At 44.2% G+C, this 21,746-nt stretch overlaps 1 pseudogene across 1 annotated transcript; it reads left to right on the top strand.

Moving 5' to 3' along the window:
- Positions 1–13,612: 13,612 nt before the first annotated feature.
- On the top strand, positions 13,613–17,946 carry LOC144693285 (cytochrome P450 1B1 pseudogene; annotated as a pseudogene). Its single transcript, XR_013579505.1, has one exon. The product of XR_013579505.1 is annotated as a cytochrome P450 1B1 pseudogene (transcript).
- Positions 17,947–21,746: the final 3,800 nt, after the last annotated feature.

Here is a 21,746-nt window from a genome sequence, read left to right as displayed (position 1 = left end):
TGGGAAAAGCTAATATAAATGGCACCCTCCTGCTGACTAAATGTGCTCAGCATGGCCTCATTATAACAAACAGCCTCTTTCATCAGAAGGACAAATACAAAACCACATGGAGGCATCCTACTTCAAAGCACTGGCATCTCCTGGATTATGTCATTGTTCAGGTCAGATTTAAGTAATGCCTGTATCACTCGCTCCCTGCGGGGGATTGTTGCTTGCTGGACAGATCATCGCCTTGTTTGATCAGTGATGAAAATCTACCTAGTACCTAGATATTGCAAGGTCCAAAAGTCTAAGAGGAAGAAGATCAATGTCTCAGCCCTAATGCACTCCGACTGAAGAGAGGAATTCCAAGTGTAGCTCATGATTAATCCGGAAAATCTTCACACATCCAATTCAATTCCAGAACGGTGGGATCGAATAAAGTCAACTGTACTAAACTCCTGTGTCCAGACCATTGGGTTCAAGCACTGTTGTCACCAGGACTGGTTCAATGAAAACGATGTTGAAATATGTGACCTCCTAGAACAAGAACGAGCAACCCTCATTGCCTGGCCAGGCAACCTAAGGTTGCAGGTCAAGAAGGCAACATTCCAACAGCTCAAGGCTGCTGCCTAAAGACAAATCCAGAAGATAAAGGACTTGTGGTGCCAAGAGAAAGGTCAATTCTAGTGGTTGCACACCAGCTGCACATTCAGCAAATGGAACCCCTTGCGGTTGATGTAGTCCACCCTGTGTTGCGACGGAGATCTGAGCATCACATGAGTGCAGTCGGTTGCACCCTGCACCTGTGGGGAAACCCAGGTCCCAGGTGAAATGCACAAGTGTGTGCCCTCGCAAAGATGGCATCCATGACCTCATGGATGCCTTTGTGGGTGGAGGCTTGTGAGATCGCACAGAGGTCACCTGTGCTTCTGAAAGGGGCCACTGGCATAGAAATTGAGCGCCGCGGTCACTTTCACAGCCACTGGCAGTTGAGGCCCTCCATGTCCCTGTGACGCCAAATCCTGCAGCAGGTAGCAGATGTAACCGACCAGTTCCCTAGTCATGCACAGACTTCGGCGACACTGGTTCTTGGTCATTTGCAGGAATAAAAGGCAGCGTCTATAGACCCTGGGTGTTACTAGGCGCCGACCAGTGATGGCTCGCTGTGGCTCTTGGGCGGCATGTGAGGGAGCCCAAGCTGCTCCTTCTTCCTGAGGTTGCTGTTCCTGCCTCGTGCAGCCAGGAGCCTCAGTCACTCTCTCCTCCGTCATCTTCACTCGCTATACACCACGAGGCATACAGCTAGTTCACCAGGCTCCATGATCCTGATGTACTCCTCCTGCAGGATGAAAGAGAGAGACACGTGGTTAGCATGAGTATACTAAGAACCTGTCATGGTTAAGTGTGATGGCCCCTTAACGCTTCCTGGAGAATGCTGGCCACCTTGGTTGGCCAGTGATTAGTGCACTGCGTGGCTGCCCTGTTAGCTTGAACCATGGGGGAGACTGGTCCAAACTGGGATGCTGACATCGCAAGGGGTTGTGAGCACCTCCAGCAGCGATTTCTCCATGGCCAGCTTTAGCAAGGAGATTGTACAACGTATGCAGTCGTCCAACTGTTCTGCCGTCCACTAAAATGGTCATGAGTTTACAGTCTGTGCCGGGCGAGGGCGGGGGGGAGGGGGGGTGGGGGGGGGGGGGGGGGGAGCGGGTGTAAAGCTCTGGAGCACTTGGTGACACTTTGAAGTCTCTGCGTTGTTTGAGTGGGCAGATAAGCTAGGAGCCCGACTCCAATCATATCAATGTGGCTGCCCCTGAACTGTCTGAGCTGCAGAGGAATGGTCACTTTATACAGGTTTCCCTAAGGTGGGGCCACTTCCCTCGCTAGGTTTCCCTAAGGTGGGACCACTTCCCTTGCCAGCCTTACCCCCCACCCTGAATGCTTGTGTGCTGTATTCAATGGCAGGTCTGGCCTTATGCGCCCCCCCCACCCCACCCCCACCCCCTACCCCCCCAGCCACCAGCTGCCTCAACAGCAGGGCTGCCCTTAACCCTGATGCCCCTGAAGCTTGAAGTCCAACAGACAACCCTGGTGAGCGCTGCACAACGTTACTGTATACTTATGTCCGATCTTCCCTCAAAGTGCAGGCCGCCAAGTGCACACCTTTTACGTGTTGTTGTAAAACATGTCGGCATGCTCACCTGCCGACGTGGACGGACGATCCAGCGGGGGTGGGGGTGGCGGTGGTGGGGGTGCGGTTGTGGAGGGGGGGGGCGACGATTCCGGCAGGCTGGCCTGATAATGAAACGCTGACGTATTACAATGAGGTTCTCAGTGTCCAATGGTGGGAAACGCGGCCCACCATCGGCAGGCTGAGCAGATGATCGCGAACTGGTTTCCCGCTGTTGTAAAATCGATCGCACAATTTTGTCTGCTCACGCCACCAATCACACCCGACACCAACAGGCGTGGAAAATTCCGCCCACAGTGTGGCTTTAGAGCTTCCTGAGGAACCTCCAACATGATCTCTGTGGCTAGACAAAGCCAAGAAAATTGTTGAGAACAGCACCAGGACCCCTTCATTGCATTCATCCACCTGACCAAAGCATTTGACTCAGTAAATAACCAGGCTGTTTGGATTGTGCTTCAATGATTTGGATTTCCAAGAAACTTCATCACAATCCTGTAATTGTTTCATGGTGATATGACAGCAAACAGTCTTGAGTGGGAGATCTGAAACGGGCGACTTCAAAATCTGGGCTGGGATCAAGCAAGGCTGTCTGATAACTCCCATGCTATTTACAATCTTCCTGACAATGGCTATTCATCTCATCAAGGACCAACTGCCCTCTGGTGTCAGTATTAAATACTGTCTAGATGGAAAACTCTTTAACTTCTGTCACAACTGTGGCAAAACTAAATTTACCACTATGGATATACATGATCCACAGTTTGAGGATGCACCAGATTTGCAAGTCACTTTTGATCTTCTAAATTTTGCATGAAAAACTCATATATCAACCCATACCCGGTCAGCTAAATATTCCACCTTCCATATACATTGTCAGAGAGACTGGAATATGTTGAGCACTTTCAATACCTTGGCAGCCATATTTCTCAAAAGTCCACCATTGACGAGGAGATCCATCACCAAATCAGCTGAGCCAGCTCAGCCTTCTGCAAACTAGGGCAGCAAGTGTTTGACAACAGAGACAAGTCAACAAAAGTCCTAGTATACAGAGCAGTTGCTGTCACCACACTCCTGTATTGCAATGAAACCTGGACTTGTATCAGGGGCATGGAAGAGCATTAGATAAATTCCATCAGCAATGCCTTCACTGCATCCTCCGGATTCAATGGCAGGACCATCAAACAAATCCTAGTGTCTTCTTGAAGCCAGATCCATAAGCATTCAGGCAAAACTCCTGCAAAATTAACATCAATGGACTGGACACTGTCCAGATTGCCGAAAGCCGTCTCCCCCACCAGGTGGTGTTTTCTTGACTCTCAAATGGCCCAACATTCCAGATGAAGACAAAGGAAACACTCCAAAGGCACTTCGAAGCTCTTCCTGAAGCACAGCAGCATTGACATTAATGATGGGAGGAGCTTGCTGCCGGTCGTTCAGAATGGCGACAGCTTGTCCATCAAGCTGCTTCACACTTAATGATGAGGTAGCGAGGGAGCAGAGAAGGAAAGAAATGGAAGCAAATCCTGCAGCCCAGATCCCACGACCTCATGGGACATCCTGCCCTATGTGCTCAAAGATCTCTGGGTCAAGAATCTACCTGTTCAGTCACATGCAGACCCATGGCGGAAACTTGTGACCCTGAGTAGACGTCAATGCTTGAATCGAGGGACAGCTGACCATGATGATAGTTGAAACATGACTTCCATCTCGTGTATTCTAATTCTTTCAATATAAAGGCCAGCATTCCATTAGTCTTCTTGATTATTTTCTGTACCTTTGTGCGATGCTTTAATGATTGGTCTACCAGGACCCACAAGTCCCTGTTTCTAGTTGTTCAACATTTAGGAAAAAAAACCCTGTTCTATCCTTTTTAGATCCAAGGTAGATGAGTTCACATTTACCTACATTGAAATCTATTTGTCACAGTTTTGCCCATTCACTTAACCTGCAATATCTCTTTGCAATATTCTGCATCCAGCTATACTGCTTACAATGCTGCTTATGTGTCATACGAACATACGAATTAGGAGCAGGAGTAGACCACTTGGCCCTTCAAGCCTGCTCCACCATTCAATAAGATTATGGCTGATTTGAATGTAACCTCAACCCCACATTCCTGCTACCCCCAATAATCTTTCACTCTCTTGTTAATCAAGAATCTATCTAGCTCTGCCTTAAAAATATTCAAAGACTGCTTTCACCACTTTTTGATGAAGAGAGTTCCAAAGACTCACAACACTCTGAGAGAAAAAATTTCTCCTCATCTCTGTCTTAAATGAGCGACCCCTTATTTTTAAACAGTGACCCCTAGTTCTAGACTCTCCAAGAAGAGGAAACATCCTCTCCACATCCACCCTTTCAAGACCCCTCAGGATCTTAAAAGTTTCAATTAAGTCACCTCTTACTCTTCTAAATCCCAGTGGATACAACCTATCCAGCCTTTCCTCATAAGCAACCCGCCCATTCCTGGTATTCGTCTAGTAAACCTTTTCTGAACTGCTTCTAACACATTTACATCTTTCTTTAAATAAGGAGACCAGTACTGTACACAATACTCCAGATGTGGTCTCACCATTGCCCTGTACAACTGAAGCATAATCTCCCTACTTTTCTAATCAATTCCCTTCACAATAAATGATAACATTCTATTAGCTTTCCTAATTACCTGCTGTACCTGCATACCAACCTTTTGTGATTCATGCACTAGGACATCCAGATCCCTCTGAATCTCAGAGCTCTGCAATCTCTCATCATTTAGGCCATAAGATTTTTTTATTCTTCCTGATTCTTCCTGCCAAAATGAACAATTTCACATTTGCCCACATTATACACCATTTGCCATTTCTTTGCCCACTCACTTAACCTATTTATGTCACTTTGTAGTCTCCTTATGTCCTCTTCACAATTTACTTTCCTGCCTATCTTTGTGTCATCAGCAAATTTAGTTACCATTCCTTCGGTCCCTTCATCCAAGTCATTTATATAAATTGTAAAAAGTTGAGGCCCCAGCACAGATCCCTGTTGGCACATCCTACCAACCAGAAAAATACCCATTTATGCCAACTCTCTGCTTCCTGTTAGCTAGCCAATCTTCTATCCATGCCAATATGTTACCCCTTACACCATTAGCTTTCGTTTTCTGCAATAATCTTTGATGTGGCATTTTATCAAATGCCTTTTGGAAATCTAAGTACAGTACATCCACTGGTTCCCCTTTATCGACAGCACATATTACTTCCTCAAAGAACTCTAATTAATTGGTTAAACATGATTTCTCTTTTACAAAACCATGTTGACTCTGGCTGATTGCTTTGAATTTTTCCAAGTGCCCTGCTATAACATCTTTAATAACAGCTTCTAACATTTTCCCTACGACAGATTTTAGGCTAACTGGCCTATAGTTTCCTGCTTTCTGTCTCCCTCCCTTTTTGAATAAAGGAGTTATATTTGCTATTTTCCAATCTAATGGAACCTTCCCCATATCTAGGGAATTTTGGGAAATTAAAACCAGTGCATCAACTATCCCACAAGCCACTTCTTTAGGGTGAAGTCCATCTGGGCCTGGGGATTTGTCAGCCTGCAATTTGCTCACTACCACTTCCTGGTGATTGTAATTTTCCTGAGTTCCTCCCTCCCTTCCATTTCCTGATTTACAGCTATTTCTGGGATGTTACTTGTGTCTTCTGTAGTGAAGACTGAAGCAACATACCTGTTTAATTGATCCATCATCTCCCTACTTCCATTATCAATTCCCCAGATGCACTTTCTATAGGACCAATGCTCACTTTGTTAACTCTTTTCTTATTTAAATATCTATAGAAACTCTTACTATCCACCTTTATATTACTAGCTAGCTTTCTCTCATACCTAAATTTTTCCCTCCTTATTAATCTTTTTGTCGTCACCTGTCACCCATCTTTGCGTATTTATATGTATTTTCTTTAAGTTTGATACTGTCTTTAACTTTTTTAGTTAACCACGGATGGTGGGCCCTCCCCTTGGAATTTTCTTTCTCATTGGAATGTATATATTCTGTGTATTCTGAAATATACCTTTAAATGTCTGCCACTGAACTTCTATTGACCTATCCCTTAACCTCATTTGCCAGTTCACTTTAACTAGCTCTGCTTTCATGCTCTCATAATTGCCCTTGTTTAAATTTAAAATACTAGCCTTGGACGCACTTGTTTCTCCCTCAAAATGAATGTAAAACTCATATTATGATCGCTGCTACCTAGGGGTCCCTTCACTAGGAGGTTATCAATTAATCCTATCTCATTGCTCAAAACCAGGTCTAGTATAGCCTGCTCTCTGGTTGGCTCCAGAACATGCTGTCCTAAGAAACTATCCTGAAAACATTTTATGAACTCATCTACGCTACCTTTGCCCTTCTGATTTTCCCAGTCTATATATAAATTAAAATTCCCCATGTTTATTGCTGTACCTTTCTGGCAAGCTGCCATTACCTCTTCTTTTATATTCTGTCCTACTGTGTAGTTACAATTAAGGGGTCTGTACACCACTCCCACAAGTGACTTCTTGCCTTTATCATTCCTCATCTCAACCTAAACCATTTCTACACCCTGGTTTCCTGAGCTTAGGTCATCCCTCTCTAAAATGCTAATACCATCATTAATTAACAGAGCCACCCCTCCACCTTTTCCTAACTTCCTGTCCTTCCTAAATGTCACATATCCTTCAACATTCCAGCCCCAATCTATGTGATCCCGTAGCCATGCCTCTGTAATTGCTATCATATTGTACTTATTTATTTCTATTTGCGCTATCAGTTCATTTGTTTTGTTTCAAATGCTATGTGCATTTAGGGCAGGATCCTTAGGTTGGCGAGCAGGGGGCAGGGCCCACTCGCCGACGCATAAAATGACATGGGATGACATCGAGCGGAATTCCCGATGTCACCCCGCATCATTTCAATTTTCAGGTCGGCGGGGACACAGCCGAATCAGCTGTGCGCTCACCAACCTGTCAATGGCCTATTGAGGCCATTGACAAAGTCATTAACCTCATTAATGGACCTGCCCATCTAACCTTAGGGTTGGCGGGCAGGCTGGGAGCACTGGCGGGATTCAGAAAAAGCATGAAACCTCATCCACGGATGGGATGAGTTTCATGTGGGTTTTTAAAAATTTAATAACTGTATGATTTAAAGTGATGGACATGTCCCAACTCATGTGACAGTGTCACATAAGGGGACATGTCAGTGAAATTTTGTTTTTGCACCTTTACCATTTTTAAATTTGGCACTGATCTCCCTGAGGCAGCACTTAGCCTCAGGGAGATGAGTGCGCTCTTTCACGCGCATGCACAAAAGAGCACACTCTCGGCTGAGGGAATCCGCCCCCGCCCGCACAGGGAGTGCATAGCGCTTCCTGGCAGACGTCACGTTGGGCGGGCCTTAATTGGCTCGCCCACATAAATTGGTGGTGCACCTCCAATTGGGGGCACTGATCAGAGGCGCACCTGCCCGCGCTTGCACCTGCATTTCCCCCCTCAACGGGGGGGAAAGTTCTTCCCTTAGATACAGAGCCTTTAGTTTTGTCCTTTTATTATTTTTGTAGTGCCTAGCCTTATCTGCTGATTTACTCTTAGATTTGCACTCTCTGACCCTTCCTGTTGCAGTCCGTTATCATTTTCCATATTCATACCTGTCTCTCTTGCCTTGTCTCTACTCCTTGGTTCACCACATTGGCAATTATGAAGATGTAGCTTTCAATCCCATCAAGTAAGTCATTAATAAATATGGTGAGTAGTTGAGGTCCCATCACAGATCCTTGCAGTACACCACAAGTCACATCCTGTCAATTAGAGAATTTGCCCATTATCCCTACTCTGGGTCCTTATGCTCAGCCAATTTCTTAACCAATCAATAATTTGCCTTCAATTCCATGCATCGCAGCTTCAGCTAACTGTCTCTTATGAGGGATTTTATTAAATGCTTTTTGCAAGCCCTTATAAATAAACCATAAATGTTCCCCTGTCCATTACTTTAGTCGCCTCTTCAAAAATTTCAATCAGGTTCTTCAGGCATGAACTACTCTTTACAAATCCATGCTGTTCAACTGAAAATTTTCAAAGCATTCAGTCATTCTATCCTTAATTATAGACTCTAATAATATCCCAATAACAGATATTAGGCTAACTAGTCTATCATTGCTTGGTTTCCCTTTCTGAACTTTCTTAAACAGCAGAGTGACAGGTGCAATTTTCCAATCTTGAGGAATGATTCCTAAATCGAGGGAACTTTGGGTGGTTATAGTTCGGGCATCTGCAATGTTCTCACACACTGTCCTTAAAACCCTGGAATGGAAACTATTTGGTCCTGGGGATTTGTCACTCCTTAGTGCCATTATTTTCTTCATTACAATCATTTTGCCTACTTAAATTTTGGTGAGTCCCTGTCTCTAATTCAGTATTAATTTCCTTGGAATGTCTGGCATGCTGACCTCTTCCTCAACTGTAAATACGGATACAAAGTAATTATTTGCCATTCCCTTATTTTCACTGACAATATTATCATTATCAGTTTTTGAGGAGCCCACTTTGCTCCTGACCACCCTCTTTTTCCTAAAGTAATTGCAAAAGAAATTATGTTGATTTTGATATCCCTTGCTAGTTTCCTTCCTTTCTCCCATTTTGTAACTCTTACTATGCATTTTGTCACACTTTGCTGTTCATTGTATCTTTCACATTCATCATAATCTGTGCTATATTTTTTTTATTTTTGTATGCTTTTTCTTTTAGTTTTATGTTGTCAATTATCTCTTTAGTTGCCTATGGCTGCCTTTTTCAGCTGAACAGCATGGATTTGTAAAGAGTAGTTCATGCCTGAAGAACCTGATTGAAATTTTTGAAGAGGTGACTAAAGCAATGGACATGGGAATGTTTGTGGCAAGTGGAGCTCTTACCCCTTAGGAGCACAAACAAGTTCTGCATGACATTAAATTCTTCTTTAAACACCTCCCACTGATCTTCTGTTGATTTATCCATTAAAAAGTTTGTCCATTTTACTGTGAACAGTCTGCCTCATCCCATTGAAGTCAGCTTTACTAAATTTAGTATCTTAGTAGCTGTTTTATGTTTCTTTCTTCCAAACACTACATTGAACTCAATCATATTATGATTGTTATTTGTTAAATGGCCATGCACTGTTAGGCTGTTAACTCAATCTGGCTCATTCCTCATTATTAAATCCAATATGGCAAACCCACTTGTTGGCTCTAGGTTAGATTGCTGCAGAAACCTATTCCAGTGACACTCGAGAAATTCATTACCTTTCTGAGATGTGAAAGTTAAAATCCACCATTAAAACCACTCTGCCTGTGCTACATATTTGTTTAATCTCCGCATCTATACATTCTACCACTTTACAGGTCCTTTCAACAGGCCTATACACAAATCCCACCAGAGTCTTAAATCTTTTTCTATTTCTTAATTCTAGCCATAAAAAGTGTCAATGTCTACTTATCTCTCATTATATCTCATATCATTACTGAAGTGATTCCATCCTTAATCACCAAGATACACCTTCCCCTTTAACAATTTCCCTATTTTTCCAGTAGACCTTATAACCTATGGTGTGTGCCTGTGAGTATGAGACTGTGACTGTGTGTGAGTGTACATGTCTGTGCAAAAATTAAATATTGAGAATACTGAAGCTATCATCTTTGGTCCCTGCTCCAAAAAGCTCTCCCCAGTCACCGACTAGACAGACACACATACACACACTGATAGTAACACTAACACACACTCATGCACAAAGACACTCATGGACATACACATACACACACATGCACATATTTGTTTGTATATGTGTATTGGAAACTTGCAAAATAATTGCTGGAGATTTTAGAGACATTTTTCCCATAACGAGTTTCTTTCTTTCTTTTTCCCCACTGGGCTTACTGTGTTTGCTTTTCCAAATTGTGATCATGTTATAAACCCCTTTGGGGACCAAGAAGCAAGTGGAAGTCGGGCAACAAACTATCTGATGGAACGTGCAGACAGCCATGTCATCCCCAGAGAGAGGGAGATTGAAGCAACAATGGATGTGCGTGTGTGCATCTTTGCCAGATTGAAGAGAGGCTGGACTGTGTAGGGACAAGACCGAAGGTTAAGGCAATCAATCTTATGACCCGATTCCAGTCTTGGCAAGTCTGTACACACGCATATCATCCATCTCTGCTAAACTCTATTCTAACCTTAAACATTGTTTATTCTCATCTCACATTCACATTATTCCTTTTTTTAAAAAAAGTGACTTTGTCCCCTGTTAGTCTTTTCCCAATCTGTGCATGGTCTGTGTCCCCTCAGCAGTGCAATAAACAGCTCGTTGAGAGGTGTTCCAAAGGCTTTCTTCTCTTCCTGTGTGGAGATGTTAGTTTTCTGCTTAGCATCTTCCTGTTGTGATGTCTCTGGAGATCATGGATTTTATGTGTAAGGGATCATGAACAAAATGTCATTGCTCTGGGTCACCACTTTCCTTACAGTTCAACACATTGGGTCACTTCTACTTTATTTTTGTCCTTGTAAATTTTTGGTTAATTTTATGTTGTTTCCCATCTTCGAATTGTGTTCCCAGATAGGATGGGCACTGGACTGCCTCACAAAATAGGTGACCACCTATTCTCTTGCCTCTGCCAATGCTGCCCTACAACCAGCCACTGGACAGTGTGTGGCAGCAGCCCAGGTTGACAGACACTGGGTTTCCCAGGTGGAAGTACCCAGCACTGCATGCCATTCTCTCCCCATTGTAACGCGACAGTTGAGGTTAGGAACCGATCACCAGTGGAATCAGAGGGGTGACCACAAGCTTTAATGCAATTAATTTTTTGGGTGAATTTTCATGCGCGTTAATTTTGGGACTGTGCCAGCAACAGCAGTAAACACACTCAAGATTGGGTGTAGAATAAAAGACACTGTGATGTTAGTTGAGGGATAAATTTTGCCTAGGACATCGGGGAGAACTCCCCTGCTCTTCTTTGAATAATGCCTGAGAGGGCAGGCATGGCTTTGGTTTAATGTCCCATCCAAAATTCAGCACCACACTGAAATACCAGCATAGATTTTATACTCAAATCTTTTAGGTAGGATTTGAATCCATAACCTTCTGACTCAGGGACAAGCATGCTAACAATTGAACTACAGCTGGCACTTTGTTGCTAATTGTTTATACCAAGAAAAAAGCTCATTCCCACTAAGCCTATCCTATCTCTTACAAACAGAGGATCACAAGTAGGCCATTGAACTTGTTCTGCCATGCGGTTAGAATATGGCTGATTTGTACCTAAAATCCACTTACCTGTGGATCAGCAGTAAATAGTTCTTTAAAATGAAATTTAAGGAAATTGGCGGATCGGTGAGTCAAAAGCTGCACTCTTACCTCACATTTAAAGAAAGTATAACATTTACACACCACATCCTTCATTCATATCCCAAAGAGCCTCACATGCAATGAGACAATTGTTTTCCAATCCAGTCACTGTTAAAAAGGTGAAAATGTTTAAAGATTGATAGTGTTGGGAGTAAAAAGGCAAATTTTAATAATCTGAAACAAAACCAGAAAATTCTGTAACTTCTAAGCATCTTTGTCCACAGATTAACCTTGGGATAAGACCCTTGATCAAAACTGATTGGGATGAGGAGAGGGTTACCTTCACAACTGTGCTCATCCAGGCAAAATCCTTCAAACCAGGCAACCAAATGAATGTGAATCTATCAATCAAACAGATTTGGAGTATGTCCATGACAGCAGGATGGTTAAATGCCAGTAGCTCTCTTTCCTTCTGTCTGCATCCCCCACCGTCACTGTATGGACTCTGTCTCCACCTGTAAACAGATGAATGTCACACCCTTGTGCTCCTTCACTTATGTAGCCAACTGAGAATCTTCATCAGTGGCTGGGAGGGGGCGGGGGTGGGGGCGGGGCTGGGGGAAGGTGGTGGTGAGTAACAGGATGAAGCTTGACTTAAAATAACAACTTCAGAACTTTTGAATATTAAATCTACAAGGTATCAACTCTAACTCAGTGTGTAGCACTCTCATCTCTGAGGCAGAGCAAGGACTTGCATTTAATATAGTGCCTTTCACAACCACCAGATGTTTCAAAGCATTTTACAGCCAATGAAGTACTTTTGAAGTGTAATCACTGCCGGAATGTAGGAAAAACAGTAGCAAATTTGTGCACAGCAAGCTCCCATGAGGGGAGGTAGTGCTGTGGTGTTGTCACTGGATTGGTAACCCAGAGACCTAAGGTAATCCTCAGGGGACCTGGGTTCAAGTCTCACCCTTGGCAGAGAGTGGAATTTGAATTCAATAAAAAATCTGGAATTAATGGTCTAATAATGACCATGAAACCATGGTTAAAAAAACCCATCTACCAGGGAAGGATACCTGGTCTGACCTACATGTGACTCCAGACCTGTGATTGACTCTTAAATGCCCTCTAAACAATGGCAATTAAGGATGTGCAATATGCTGGCCCAGCCTGTGATGATACCCACATCCCAAGAATGATTTATAAAATATAATCACATCATATGTTGATTGAGGAATAAGTATTGGATAATTTACATCCCACTGAGGGCAGTTGGGGCCTCAATTTAACTTCTACAGTGCAAAGGCAGCACTTCCAACAGTGCAGCGCCCACCCCCCACCCCCCTCCCTCAATACAGAAGCGCCAGTCTTTGATTTTTGTTCTCAAGTCCTGGAGAATGCTTTCAACTTGAACGCTATCAACTGAACCACAGCTGACACAGAGGTTGTGGGTTCAATTTCCACTCGAGAAAAATCAAGCACAATAATCCAGGTTGACAGGCCAGTTTAGTACTGAGGCAGTGCAGCACTGTTGGAGGTACCAGCTTTCAAACGAGACCTTAAAATGAAGTCCTGTTGGCCTTCTCTCCAAGATAAAAGATCACCTGGCATTCATTTGAAGAAGAGCAAGGGAATTATGCCCAGTGCCCTGGACAACATGTATCCCTCAAACAACATCTAAAACAGATTTTGCTTTTACTTTGCTTTTATTTGAAACAGATTATCTGTTCATTATCACCCTGCTGCTTGTGGGAGCTTGTTTTGTGTGTGTGCCAGTGTGTGTGTGTGTATCAGCTGCTGTGCTAGGTTACAATAGTGACTTCACTTCAAAAGTACTTAATTGGCCGTGAATAAATCCCGAGGCTGTGACATGTCACTTTCCAGAATTAACTCCAGCTAATTTAGCAAATGGATTAAACGTTGGCGGGTTCTGGCTCCTGTTGTATTCTTTTTATTGCACAATACCCGAAAATGGTCATTTTCCACTTATTTTGACACATTTAAGGGCGAAGCGGACTGGTGTCTATTCCGTAACCGATGTTGCCGCTTTAAGTTGACTGTCACTCTGTAGTAGCCTCTTTAAGGGGAGGGAACGCTCTCCCTCTCTCTCGAGGATCAGAACCAGGCTGATCTTGGGGAGAAGGGGGAGTTCGCCAGCCTGCTATTTAGTCATGGGTTTTCCAACCCCAGAGCCGGTTTATTCCCATTGGTTTGACATCACGTAACAGGATGAATGAAGTTAGACAGTTTGAAAGGGAGGGGAATCCGCGGGTCCCCGCACTCTATAAATGGAAAACCCAGTCGGAAACCCAGAGCGCTCCGGAGCGGAACACTGACCGGCTGGGGCAGAGGGACAGGCATCAGGACCGGGCGACAGTCCTTCCAGTTCGGGGCAAGGCAGCCCCCATGCAAAGAGCCCCCGGGGTGCAACTGAGAATCTGCAGAAGAAAAGCAGGGAAACCCAAAGGTAGCAACACGAGGAAGAGAAATGAGCAACTTTTGTACAGCCTGATGCTGATGTTTAAACACAAGGACTAAAGTTGGAGAAGCAAGTTTGGGGAGGAGAGCAGAAACTGGGCAAATCGTCAGAAGACTTGGGAACTGCAGAGGCTGCGTAGAAGAGGTTGGAATTTGAGAAAGACACTGAGACAAGGAGCGGGCAGAGGAGAGGAGGGGGGAGCGAGAGACAATTACAAAAGGTGAACCCAGGAGAGGGTCTGGGGAGGCAGCCCCTATGGTGTCCTGGCCTGGAGCCCTGGGCTCTGCACTGGGGATGGCTGAGGAGTGGAAGCTGCAGGTGCAGCCCGCTCTCTTCCTCTCCCTGCTGCTCCTCGCTTGCCTGGAAGTCTGCCGCTGGCTGTGGGACTGGAGGCGGCGGCAGGGGAGGGGCAGGGGGAGGGGGAGGAGGACCCTCCCCGGCCCATTCGCCTGGCCGCTGGTGGGCAATGCCATGCAGCTCGGCAGCTCGCCCCACCTGACCTTCACCCAGATGGCCCGGCGCTACGGGGACCTCTTCCAGATCCGCCTGGGGCGCCACAAGATCGTGGTGCTGAACGGGGAGGCGACCATCCGCCAGGCTCTGCTGCAGCACAACGCCCAGTTCGCCGGGAGGCCCGACTTCGCTTCTTTCCGCCTGGTGTCCGGTGGCAAGAGCATGGCCTTTGGCAGGTACAGCAGCCAGTGGCAGCTCCACCGGCGGCTGGCCCAGTCCACCGTGCGGGCTTTCTCCACCGCCAACAGCCACACCAAGAAACTCTTCGAGCAGCATGTCAGCAGCGAGGCTTGCGACCTGATCCAGGTCTTCCTGAGGCTGGGGGCCAGTGGCCGTCACTTTGAGCCGTCCAGACACCTGGTGGTGGCCACGGCCAACGTGATGTGTGCCCTGTGCTTCGGCCGACGCTACAGCCACGATGACCTGGAGTTCAGGAAGCTGCTGGGCAGGAATGACAAGTTCGGCCAGACAGTGGGAGCGGGCAGCCTGGTCGATGCCATGCCCTGGCTCCAAGCTTTCCCCAACCCGGTCAGGAGCGTCTACCAGGACTTCAAGGAGCTCAACCGCGAGTTTTTTGAGTTTGTCCGGGACAAAATCGTCCAGCACCGAGCCACCTACCAGCCCGGCACCACCAGAGACATGAGCGACGCCTTCATCAATGTGATCGAGCACGGCAAACTGGCAGAGGATGGGCTGACCAAGGAACACGTGGAGGGCTCGGTCACTGACATCCTGGGAGCTGGTCAGGACACTACGTCCACAGCCCTGAGCTGGATCCTCTTCCATCTGATCCAGTTCCCCCAGCTGCAGACCCGGCTCCAGCAGGACATTGACAAGGTGGTGGGCAGGGAGAGGCTGCCCGGGGTCGAGGACAAAGCCCGCTTGCCTTACCTGGAGGCTTTCATCTACGAGATCATGAGGTTCACCAGTTTCGTGCCCATGACCATCCCTCATGCCACCACCGCCCATGTGGACATCAACGGCTACCATATCCCCAAAGACACGGTGGTCTTCATCAACCAGTGGTCTGTCAACCACGACCAGCACAAATGGAAGGAGCCCGGCACTTTTGACCCGACCAGGTTTCTGAACGAGGATGGGAGCATCAACAGGGACTTGACAAGCAGTGTGATGATCTTCTCGGCGGGGAAGCGGAGATGCATCGGCGAGCAGCTGTCCAAGATCCAGATGTTCCTTTTCACGGCCATCCTGGTGCACCAGTGCATCTTCGAGGCCAATCCTTCCGAAGAGCTGAGCACGAACTGTTCCTACGGATTGACCATCAAGCCGGTGTCCTTCACCATATTGGTCAAACTGAGGGACAAGTACCGCGGCATTGTCTCGCCGGCGTAAAGATGAGTGAGGGAGAGTTTGAGAGGAGATGGGGAAACGGACTGGCCTCTATAGGCAGCAAGTGGAGGAATGAATGATCCGATATATCAGCATGACTACATGTCAACTCACCAACTACAACTTCTCAAATATGAAAAGACCCGTCAGTCAAATTTCGTTTCGTTCCCAGCTCTCAATATTTACCAGGCTGGTTGGAAAGGTATTTTAAATAAATGATGGGATATGAATCAGATAATTACACTTAGAGAGGAGATTATGCATTAACCGGCTCCCTTTAAATTAACCAGCAAAGGATTTCACATTAGCGGGTGCGGTATTACTGGTGCTAATCTCTCACGAACCCGGGTTCACTCTAGTTTTGAACCCATTTCTAGCACATATTTCAAACGTCTCCTGGCTTGACTTGTGTTTCCAGAACACACGCCCCGGGAGGCGCTACCCTGAACGGCCCTGTTGCGTTTTCATAAATCGTAAAACGGTTCATTTAAAATTGAAGTGAAATAGTATTAAAAATGTATTTCTTAAAAGTAATATTTTTGTAATGTCAGCTAAATGGGAAGCACGCAAGCTACTGTTCTACTGCACTGAGATTTGAACTGTGATCCAGTCCAGCTGGACACGACACAAGCTTAAAGCCCACACTAACAATGTTGCTAAGTTTTGCGGATACGTGGTCTCCGAGTGCTTCCTGTTCAGTCACTGTTTCTGCTCGGAATGAATATACAGCAGAGCAGCACCTTTGAGAGGCTGAGGCTGGCTTATATTTGTGTTCCTTCTGTGAGTTTTGGGGCTGGGGGCCATGCAGTTTTGGTGGAGATGTTTTTTGGTGCCTACATTGCTCTATATGCTGGGTGATGGATGTTTCAGTTTGCATTCATGCCTTTCCAAGATAATCTAGTGTACAAATCTTTGATTCCTCTGAAATACGTACTGAATTCCTCAGTTGTGTGCAGGTGACCCGACTGAACTGCCTTTCACAACAGATTTAAAAAGTTTTGCATTAGCCAATTTAACTAATGCCACTGGCTTTTGAAGGCTGGTTTTGATTTGGAAGTGGCAAATGTCGGTAGTCCAGTTCTACCTGTGTGCTCCTTACCTGTACTGTGGTCACCCTGATAACTAGCAACTGTTTTATACAGTAGCCCAGGGCCAAAAAAGCAAAACGGCAGCTGTCAGCACTTAAGCCCACCATTGCTCTATGTACAAGATTTTCTTCCCTAAAATACATTAGTGAACCAGATGGGTTTTTACAACAACCGATGATAGTTGTCATGGTCACCATTATGGAGACTAGCTTTATATTCCAGTTGAATTTAAATTCCATCAACTGCAGTGGTGGGATTTGAACCCATGTCCTCAGAATTAGGCTGGACCTCTGGATTATTCACCCAGTGCGTGCGTGTGTGCACACTAAGATAAAAAATAAACCAGAAAATGTTGTGGAAATCTCATCAGCACAAGAAAAAGGTCATCTTTTTGGTGTTAACCTTCATCATAATTTCAATTCTGACCATGGACTGCACCTGAAAACTGAATGTTTTATTCCTTTATTTTCAACTGTTGACAGGCATGCTGTGTACTCCCAGCTTTGTCTGGTTTTACGCAAGCACACACACACAAAATCTTACACAAACATACACACGCTGATATAAATGTAGACACACATGCAGAATCTCCATCGCTGTGCTGTGCCTGAGCCCCAATGGATGCTGTGAAGTCAATCAACACAAAATGTAACTAATGATTAAGATGTACCGATGAGCACGGTGTGATCTAATTACATATTAAGTATCTTCACATGTACCTGCCTCCTACAAACCTGGTTGATTTGTGTTTTGTCTGCTCCACTCTGAATTTAATTCCACTGCCTCTTAAATACTGTATCAGATTGATGTTACACACTATGTATAAGTTTCATATAATTGACTGTTACTGTAAATTATTCTACTAATTAATGTATTCTATTAATGTACTCCCACCATGAATACTAATAACACAAATGTATTTTTATATCATAGTCCTTACGTGTCTGAATTTTTTCTGAGTGTACTGCATGAGCTGAGAGATTTTGATAGTAAATAATGGCTGTTTAAATATTTTTCTGTCATTGACTATAATCAGCAACCTTCCCTCAGACTTTGGTGGGTCAGTAGTTTGGAGATCTGGTAGATTGATAATTTGATGGGGTCAAAGTTTGGTGGATTGATAGGTTGGAGGGTCAGTGTGCTGCCTGCTGTGGTCCTGAACAATATAGCTAGAGGGTGGATTCCTGGTGAAATGGCTGATCTCCGTCGGGTGGCTGTATTGGTGCAACAATTGGCAGTTTTTGTGGCCTTCAAACAACAGCCACAATTCCTGATTTTAATTGCTACTCACTTGTGTTGATTTGTTGTGGAAACAGAATGTGTCCCAATTGTAAGACATGCTCCCCTCCAAGAACCGCATTCCCCTGTCCCCAAGCATTCTCAAATTTACTGTGAAGGCTTGTACATGAAGAATAGCATCATTTGGCTGAAGTGAGAAAGGAATCTCTGGAACTGTAACTCAGCAAGAGATAGTCCTTCAGTACAGCAGAGGAGAAAACCAAGATAGGGTTATCAAGTGCAGGAATTATTTGGTTTTGCTTATAGCAATATCATGTCATGTGACATGGTGCATCTGCAGGTCTGACATCATTTGTCACTTTCATGTAATTTGGGAAGCATGTACCAGCACAGAATCAGACCTTTTGGCCCATGGAGCTGATGCACCTTTGCTTTATTCCACGTGAGTAGTCTAGTCTAATCCCACTCACCTACTCACTACCCTTTATTGCATCTGCTTCAGTGACAGTATGTAACAGAGAATTCCACCTTCAAATCACCTTCTGCCAAAAGATGTTTTCCACACACCCTCTTTATAATCTTTTTTCAGGGCGTCTTGCAGACCAGTGGAAGCAATGTCATTATTTACCATATCAGTTAGCCTTTCAAAATGTTGAAGACCACTAAAGATTAGTATTAATCTTTGCAGTGTTTTGAGAAAAGCTAAATCTTCTCCCGTATCTCTTCATTTTTTTTTTATTCATTCAGGGAATGCGGGCGTTGCTGGCTAGGCCAGCATTTATGGCCCATCCCTAATTGCCCTTGTTCAGAGGGCATTTAAGAGTCAACCACATTGCTGTGGGTCTGGAGTCACACGTAGGCCAGACCAGGTAAGGAGGGCAGGTTTCCTTCTGTAAGGGACATTAGTGAACCAGATGGGTTTTTACAACAATCGACAATGATTTCATGGTCATTAGACTTTCTTGCCATGGCAGGATTATCAACAATCCCTCATTTCTGTTAAGAACTGCATTTTTTCTACTGCTTTTATGTCAAGTCTTTAAATGGGTTACAAAGTGCTTCAAATTCAGACTAACCAAGGTCTTGTACAAACAGGTCATTACTCCTTCCTTTTGTTTACTATGGAACAAAGAGTCATTTGTCTTTTTATTGAACTTTTCTACTTATTCTGGTTCTAATAACCCATATTTCTGTAAATCAAAGTCCCCTGCACCCCTATTATTAAAATTCAGACATATAAGGTGGATTTCCTCTTCCTATTCTAGATTATAAATCAGATTTTGTGGTATTTTTCTGCACTGAACTGCATCTGCCATTTATCCGTCCCCTGCTGCCATCCTGCTGGTCCATGTCCTCCTCTAATCTTTTCAATTAGCCTCACAACTTGCCATAATCTCAACTTGTTGTCATCTACAAATGTTATGTTATTCCCCAAGATCCTACATGTGGATCGTTCATGTATATCCATATATAAGTTGATGTACCAAAATTTCAGATATTCCATTGCTATTTACTGGCATTATTCCCTGGCGATGTGTGGATATAAAATTTCTACAATCAGTTTTCTGTACATTGTTTAAATCACAACGCAGTGAAGGATTTGAGCTTTTACTTTGAGAATATCTGTTCAGGCAGCAAGTGGATTCAAAAACATTTGAACTTCACTTGTGAGTATTAAAATTACTGTGGAATTCCTATATAATCCACGACTTAATTGCTACACTGTCTTTTGGGACAAGTTATCCCTGAGCACAGATGAAGAAGTTATGGTAACATTAAATACTTGATTAAGAACATCATCATTCAGACTTTACTACAACAGATTCCTCACCAAAAGACTCAGTAAAATACTTCCAACCCCAAAGCTGAGAATGGATTGAGTAAGAATTATAAATATACAGAACTGAAAACTGCCAGAGGTAGGAGGCGGTAATTTAATCTTTGGGTTGCCAATGTTATTGAACAGTACTGAAGTTTGCCCTTCATTTGATCTGTCCTGTTAACAGTCCAACAGTATCTGTCTCCTTGTCCCCTTGCCCCATTGGATACAGGCATACCACCCACTCGCATTAGCTGCTGGTGCTCTGTAATTGGTATCCACGCCTGACCACTTGATGACCATTCCTCTCTGTAGGTCAGCACTTCTCATTTTGCTGCCTCCCAACTGGTTGATTACCAGATCCACCTGGTCACCTGGCTTTACCTGTCGATCTATTGCACATTATCTATCTACCCAGCACTAATCTTGACCATTTACTGTATACTGTCCATATGACATTTCACTGTATCTATTATGCAGCATAATACATTATATTTTGGAGGTTGTGTATATGAAAGGCAAGTTATTGAATTACATCACAGGAGACCATTCGGCCCAACATGTGTATGCTGACTCTTTGTAAGAGCTATTAGATGAGTCTCACTGCTCTGCAAGCTCTGCAAATTTTTCTTTTTCACGTATATAGAATATCCAATATGCTTTTGAAATTTACTAATGAATCTGCTCCCATTAACTTTTCAGACAGTGTATTCCAGATCATAACTTTCTGTGTATAAAAAATTTCCCGTCTCACCTTTAGTTCCTTTGCCAATTACCTTATTGGCTACTGAAAGGCCACCAGTGAAGAAAGAGTTTCTCTAAACCTACACTTAAAACCCATTACAATTTCAAATACCTCTATAAATGAAGTTAAATTCAACATCTCAATCCTTTATTTTTAATTATGTCTCTCTAAGTATGTAAGTAAATGTTCTCATCTTCTGGTAGGTTTAAAGGGACAAGAGTGGGGAGAATTAAATTAATAATTTGCCATTGGGGGAAGTTGAGTTCCCAGCGCCTGGGGTGGAGGCCCAATACATTAAGTAACAGCAGGTATCTTATTCAGCGATGTACAGACAAAGCAGCAAACAGGCGGAAATCCTAGTGTGAGGTTGAGGCCTGTGGTGCAGGACAGCGCCAATTTAGAAAAGATTAGGAAGAAATAAGTTAAATGGAGCAGTATTGACCAAGTGACATGAACGTTGGGTTTTAAAACCGCAGAGGGATTAAGCTATTCGTTCAGATTACACAAAAACATAAATGTTTATACTACAGTTTGTGCTATATTATAAAACTCATACCCTTTGAAACGTCAGAAGGTGTGTGTTCTGACATTAACCTTTGTTGCATTTCTTTCCTTAAATACCTGATCTAATCGGATGTTTTGTAATGCAAAATCTGGACAGCAGAGGGTGGTAGAGGCCTGTAGTACAGACAGTTGTCAGCTAAGGGGGGACACTGATGAAGAGGGGATGTTGATAATTAAGACTGAGACCACATCGCAGCTTTCTGTCAGATTCTAAGCTACGATATGAGGTGGGAACTGACACATATAGAGACAAAAATAGATCCTGGGGAAAGGAAAAACTTGATTACATTTAAATCCAGGCTCTAAAATGACCTTCCTCTTCAATTCTGCAGGCCAAAAAGCACGTTTTGAAGATGGGCTTTTACCACCCAATCCTTCATTAAACAGCGGCTCTCACACCACATCCCCATTCATTAGGAATGGGGCTCTCAACACCATGTCT

Source organism: Cetorhinus maximus, chromosome 18 (genome assembly GCF_964194155.1).
Source record: "Cetorhinus maximus chromosome 18, sCetMax3.hap1.1, whole genome shotgun sequence".
In the NCBI taxonomy this organism is placed as follows: Eukaryota; Metazoa; Chordata; class Chondrichthyes; order Lamniformes; family Cetorhinidae; genus Cetorhinus; species Cetorhinus maximus.
Note: the sequence above shows the minus strand (reverse complement) of the source record. Positions and strands in the feature narration are given on the sequence as shown.